Genomic DNA, 7,500 nt, shown 5'->3' with positions numbered 1-7,500 from the left:
TTTTTAATATTCGTATTTTTTGGCTACTGTTTCTTTTATTTTTTTCCATCTTTCTTTTTTTTTAAGTTAATACGTCATATTTTTTTCCCCTCTTTCGGAACATAAATAAGATTTTTCTGGCTATTGTTTTTTTTCAATCTTTCGTTTTTCTTAAGTTAATACGTCATATTTTTTTTTCTTTTTCGGAACATAACTAAGATCACAAAGGAAAGAAGAGGAAGAAAATTTAAGGTATCGATACAGTAGAGCTGATCAATAACGTAGTAACGTTCTCTCCTTTTCTCTCATCCTCCTCTCTCTCTCTCTCCTTCTTTCTCACCCTCCTCTCTCTCTCTTCTTCTCTCTCATCCTCCTCTCTCTCTATTCTTCTCTCTTATCCTCCTCTCTCTCTCCTCTTCTCTCTCATCCTCCTCTCTCTCTCCTCTTCTCTCTCATCCTCCTCTCTCTCTCCTCTTCTCTCTCATCCTCCTCTCTCTCTCTCCTTCTCTCTCATCCTCCTCTCTCTCTCTTCTTCTCTCTCTCTCCTTCTCTCTCACCCTCCTCTCTCTCTCGTCTTCTCTATCATCCTCCTCTTTCTCCTTCTCTCTTATCCTCCTCTCTCTCTCTCATTCTCTCTCATCCTCCTCTCTCTCTCTCTTTCTCCTTCTCTCTCACCCTCCTCTCTCTCTCTCTCTTTCTCCTTCTCTCTCACCCTCCTCTCTCTCTCTCTCTCTCTCTCTCTCTCTCTCTCTCTCTCTCTCTTCTTCTCTCTCACCCTCCTTTCTCTCTTCCCCTCCTTCCCCTCTCTCTCCTTCCCTCCACTCTCCTCTTTTACACTCCTCTCTCTTTTTCTCTCTTTTTCTCTCACCCTCATCTTTCTCTCTCTCTTTTTTTCTCCTTTTCTCTCACCCTCACCTTTCTCTCTCTCTTTCCTTGCCGCCGACCCTCTTCTCTCTCCCCCCCCCCCTCTCTCTCTCTCTCTCTCTCTCTCTCTCTCTCCTTCCCTCCCACCCTCATCTCTCTCTCTCTCTCCCTCCTTCCTACCCTCTTCCCTCTCTCTTTCTTCTTCGCTCTTACGCTCCTATTTTTTTCTCTCCGTCTCTCTCAACCTCCTCTCTCTCTCTCTTCTTCTATTTCACCCTCCTTTCTCTCTCTTCTTCTCTCTTACCCTCCCCCTTCTCTTTCCTTCCCTCCCATCATCTCTCTCTCTCCTTCCCTCCCGCCTTCCTCATTGTTTATCTATCCCTCCTTCAATCCTCTTTCTCCTTCCTTCCCACCCTCCTCTCTCTCTCTCTCTCTCTCTCTCTCTCTCTCTTTCTCCCCTCCGAATGATTCAACCAAGCGCCCCCCCCCTCCCCCCCTCCCCCCTCTTCCAGCAAAACCAATACGCTAACCAATACCATACCTGAAGCTTCCCCCACAAGTTACACCCAAACGAAGCTGCACCAAAGGACAGAATAATAACAGGAAAAATAAGCAACTCGCGCCTATCCCCGCCACTGGGGGATGAGGGGGAGGGGGGGGGGGAGACACAGCACAGCAGCAGGTGCAACGAGTCTCCGCCACACACTCCCTACTATCCCCTCCCCCCCTCCCCCACCCTAGCCTTTAGCCCCCCCCACACACACACCCTTCCCTTTGCTCTAATAGTCGCCAACAACAATGCAGAAAGAGCAAAAGCCACTCAGGAAACTAGCGAGCAGAAACAATCTTGCCAAGATGTCGGCGTAGACGGTTATGTCATTGTCATATCACGTAAACCGAACGAAGAAAAAAAAAGAAAAGAGAAAAAAGGAATGAAAAAAAGAGAAGAAAAGAAAAAAGAATAAGGGTAAGAAACTAAACTTGAAGAGATTCGTTCGTCCTAAAACAAATAAAACGAGTGAAGAGGATATTGAAAAAAAAAGAATAAAAAATATATAAAAAGAAAAGAAAAGAAAAAAAAGGTAAGAAACTAGACTTGAAGAGATTCGATCGTACTAAAACAAATGAAACGAGTGAAGAGGATATTGAAAATAAAACACCACTTAGATAAGTTGGAAGACATAGCCAGCGTAAGAGTTTGCTAAACGAAAAATAACTCTTAGATACTACACAAGTTTCAATGTAAGGAGTAAAAAGGAAATACAGGCCGAGATATTTAGAGATTCGGATGCTGTTAACAAAGAGTCCTTGATAAAAACAAGTATAAATGGGATGAGAATGTTTGACCGCGCTTCACAGTCAGCATGACCGCTGACCCCACAACGACATCGTAAAAAATCTATAAAAAAAAACCAGTTTCTCCTTGGACAATTCGAAGGAAATTGAAATACTAGTTCAGGAGAGAGAGAGAGAGAGAGAGAGAGAGAGAGAGAGAGAGAGAGAGAGAGAGAGAGAGAGAGAGAGAGAGAGAGAGAGAGAGAGAGAGAGAGAGAGAAAGAGAGAGAAAGAGAGAGATAGGGAGAGATAGGGAGAGAGACTGGAAGAGAGAAAGAGAAAGAAAGAGAGAAAGAGAGAAAGAGAGAGAGAGAGAGAGAGAAAGAGAGAGACAGACAGACGGAGAGAGAGAAAAAAAAAATGAGAGTGAGAGAATGAGAGAAAACACAAAACAATAATAATAAAAAAAAAAGATGATGAGAAATTTAATCAAAATTCTAAATTCCAAGTTTAAAGATGTGATACAAGGCGTCGAGGATGTGGTTGCATAGATGTACGAATTACCCGGAAGTTAAACCTGATAGTCACTGCAACTGTTAACAATACAGCTGCTAAATACATCAGGGTTACAGTGTAAAGCAATATGCTTCCTTCATTCCTGGTGTAGCCTATAGGACCCCCATGCTTCTTTTTTTATTTTTTTAAATTTATTTTTTTATCATATTGAAAATAGTTTTAGAGAAATACCATTGAAAAAGAAACACCCCTTTGTATCTTGGGTGACTAAAGGTGATGATTTGAATATATCATATCATAGGTTAATTCAGATAATCAAGAAAAAAAAAAAAAAATCTGAAAATACTATAAATAAACCAACATAGGCTACTAAAAGACTTAGATTAGATGTGATAATACGAAACAGATCTGACATCATTTTCCATGCAGATGACATCTCTTGCCAAGTTGCTGATCATGAATTCATGACGATGGCGTTAAATACAGAGGCCATCGGTTATTATGATCGTTATCATTATCATTATCATGATAATAATCGTAATAATTATGATGATGATGATGATGATGATGATGGTGATGATGGTGGTGATGATGATGATGATGATGGTGATGATGATGATGGTGGTGGTGATGATGATGATGATGATGATGATGATGATGATGATAATTATGATGATGATGATGATGATGATGATGATGATGATGATAATGATAATAGTAATAATAATAATATCATTGTTGATTATTATCATCATCGTCATCATCATTATCGTATTTATCATTATCATCATTATCATTATCTTCCTCATTCTCTTCCTCATAATCAATATCACATGATGTACCGGTGTGAATACATGAATGCAAATGTAATATGTGGACAGCATATAGAAGCACAAAATACCAAGTAACAAAAGTAGCCTTTTTCCCCTCCATAATCATGGTATTTAAATACCATCCAACTGAACAATTGGGCAAATTGTCCCAGAATTCAATAATAGCTGGAACAAAGCACCTACAATAATGCTAGGTAAGAGGATTACAGGTGTCAGAGCTAATTGGAATGAAAAGCTAATTGGAATGAAAAGCTCATTGGAATGAAAAGCTAATTGGAATGAAGAGCTAATTGGAATGAAAAGCTAATTGGAATGAAAAGCTAATTGGAATGAAGAGCTAATTGGAATGAAAAGCTAATTGGAATGAAAAGCTAATTGGAATGAAAAGCTAATTGGAATGAAAAGCTAATTGGAATGAAGAGCTAATTGGAATCAAAAGCTAATTGGAATGAAGAGCTAATTGGAATGAAAAGCTAATTGGAATGAAAAGCTCATTGGAATGAAAAGCTAATTGGAATGAAAAGCTAATTGGAATGAAGAGCTAATTGGAATGAAGAGCTAATTGGAATGAAGAGCTAATTGGAATGAAGAGCTAATTGGAATGAAAAGCTAATTGGAATGAAAAGCTAATTGGAATGAAAAGCTAATTGGAATGAAAAGCTAATTGGAATGAAAAGCTAATTGGAATGAAAAGCTAATTGGAATGAAAAGCTAATTGGAATGAAAAGCTAATTGGAATGAAGAGCTAATTGGAATGAAAAGCTAATTGGAATGAAAAGCTAATTGGAATGAAAAGCTAATTGGAATGAAAAGCTAATTGGAATGAAAAGCTAATTAGAATGAAGAGCTAATTGGAATGAAAAGCTAATTGGAATGAAAAGCTAATTGGAATGAAAAGCTAATTGGAATGAAAAGCTAATTGGAATGAAAAGCTAATTGGAATGAAAAGCTAATTGGAATGAAAAGCTAATTGGAATGAAAAGCTAATTGGAATGAAAAGCTAATTGGAATGAAGAGCTAATTGGAATGAAAAGCTAATTGGAATGAAAAGCTAATTGGAATGAAAAATTAATTGGAATGAAAAGATAATTGGAATGAAGAGCTAATTGGAACGAAGAGCTAATTGGAATGAAAAGCTAATTGGAATGAAGAGCTAATTGGAATTAAAAGCTAATTGGAATGAAAAGCTAATTGGAACGAAGCATGGAGGAAATCGAGAAAATAAAAGATACTCGGTATTATTGTTCATTTGATACATCATTGATAAGGAGCCAATCAAACGTCAATGATTTAAAGAAATAATTAAATCAGTTGCAAAACATTTAACTGAACTTAATATCCTATCAAGCAGCTGAAGATGACGGTCAGCTGCAGACATCCAGATCTATGAACGAAATTCCAAACTGTGTCAGAAAACATAATCTTACAATTAAATAAATATAATAAAATAATCTTATAAAAACAATGTCACAGGCATGGATTTCATAACATTAGCAGTGCAGACTCAATTTCTGTGCAATATATGAGGAGATGGATGAAAGGTATTCCTTAAAAGGCAACGGAGGATCAAAGTTGACACTCATTTATAGCGAATTTTATATTATATATAAAATAATAATAATAATAAAAAATAGACATTCAACATAAACATTTTAGATTTCTTAACGTAACATAAACATTTTAGATTTCTTAACGTAACATAAACATTTTAGATTATTCATAACTATAAATAATCATAACTATTAATTATTATTCATAAACATTTTAGATTATTTAATTAGCTTATTCATAACATAAACATTTTAGATTTCTTAACCGAGGATCCAAAATGAATAAGTCAGAATGGGGAGATAAAAGAAAAAAAAGGTACGTGATCTTCCAATAATTATTGAGTTAGTCTTCCTGGCACTGAGCCTCATGTCCAACACATGGCACCAAGCATGAATATCTGTCCAAAGAAGCAGAGAATTATAACCCTAATTGAGGAGAGGAAATAGGAGTATACAGAATAATATCATCTGCGAAAGAAGAAGAGAAATTTATATTCAACATCGTTATCCAGAAATAAAAAGGATAAGAAATAAGGGCTCTAAGACAACAGGGCTAAGGTAAGAAATAATTATCAACACAAACACGATGAAAAAAAAAGAAAAAAAAAAATATATATATATATATAAAAAAAAAATATATATATATATAAATAATAATATATATATATAGATATATATATATATAAATATATATATAGATATATATATATATATATATATATATATATATAAAACTATAAAGACACTGAATCTAGAGAGCAACATGTTCAATCACACCAAGTGCAATACAGCCAATTGCAAGAGCACAAAACTCCTCTTCTGCATCCGAAGTAAAACCGGAAAGTCACGAGTAAGCGTAGGTAAGGTAAGGTAAGGCATCACAAGTACTAAACTCTTTACTAAAAAAAAAAAAAAAAAAAAAAAAAAAAACTTTAAAGCCATGAAAAGGTCAAACGATGGCAATAGGAAGATAGATGACAAATCGATAGTCACTGAATAACTTATGAAAGGATTGTCGTTGTGGATATAAGGGTGATATTCCAATGGTTAAGTATACTCAGTAGCATCTTTGGACTTAAAAAAAAAAAAAAAACGCCCAGCGCAACAGCAGGTTTAACAACTACTTGGTGAGCGATTTTCCTGCAGGACGTTGGAAGGAAGCCACCTAGATCAGTGACGCCCTCTGGAAGGAAAATAAAGTTTCAAAACTATGAAACAAAATATGGAAAAAACTTTTTTTTATGAGTTAATCACCCTGACTCTCAGTCATTCTGTGAACTCATAAAATCTAAAGAGTTGACCCTCATAAATCTTTTTTAAATCAATAATGTAGACAAACATAAGATTATCGTCACGGAAGAGATAACCAGCAGCATAGATGTGATAGAAACCGTGATAGAAACCGTCAGGCTGGTGGAGTGGTAGCGCGCCGGCCTCACATCCCCGTGGTCGGTAGATCGATCCCTGTTCAAGCTCATGGGTGTCCATTGTCTTCTGGCGTTACTGCTGTGGTTGAGTGCCAAGGTGGATAAGGACCGAGCTAAGATCGAGTCAGCACTCGTGGAAACAGGCGGGCTCGCTATTGTGCATATAATCCCGGCCTAGCATCTGCTCCGCAAATCTTTCTTATGCTTACTGAAGGAAATAACACTCAGATGAAGCAGATTAGACGCAGCCCTTCAAGCGGAAGAAGAAAAACGTTGAATCACAAATTCAGTCTGCAAAAACAAATAATTTCTATAGCGAATTCACTGAACTTAAAAACGACTATGACAAAAAATGGCATATTGCAATAAACATTAATACCAAATTAATCATTAAAACATGACACAAAAACACGACACAAATGACTGCATTACTTCCACTCATAACACAGAACAGTCTTAATGACTTCTTGGCCAAATTGGCACAGTTCGGAGGAGGGCCAAAACAAAGGCCGTAGGATGCTTTGTGCTTGACTGAGGATAGTCAACCCACAACTGCACACTATCTAAGGGTCGTGATTAACACATCTCTGATTAAGGTGATTGTCCGTCACTTTTGAAGCCTTTCATTGCAACGCCAGTTTTGCAATCCGGGGAGACAGACGGAGTGAATACTTTTCGTCCCATCGTTCTTCCAAATTATAAGTGAATCAATTGATGACTTTTCTGGAGGCCAGTGACGCCGAAACTGTATTATTGCAGATTGCAGATGAAATTTATACTAACACAATAATCAAACAGACTCACATTGTAGGTTTTTTTTCCAAAGCATTTGATAGTGTCAACCACATAGTTCTTCTAAACATTCAAAGAAAACACGGGGACATAGTTCAAAAGTTTCCATAGTGCTAGAACCCAATCGGTAAAAATTCATGAGAATTTATCATCAAAACAAACAATATCTTTTGGTGTCCATCAAGGGTCTCAATTAGGCCAGACCCTATTTAGTATTTTCCTAGATTATTAATCGACCATAGTCTATAATTACCTTCTCCTTCA

Source organism: Penaeus japonicus, unplaced genomic scaffold (assembly GCF_977035675.1).
Source record: "Penaeus japonicus unplaced genomic scaffold, GWHDUDI00000001_assembly GWHDUDI00000026, whole genome shotgun sequence".
NCBI classification, from domain to species: Eukaryota; Metazoa; Arthropoda; class Malacostraca; order Decapoda; family Penaeidae; genus Penaeus; species Penaeus japonicus.
This window is presented reverse-complemented; position numbering follows the sequence as displayed.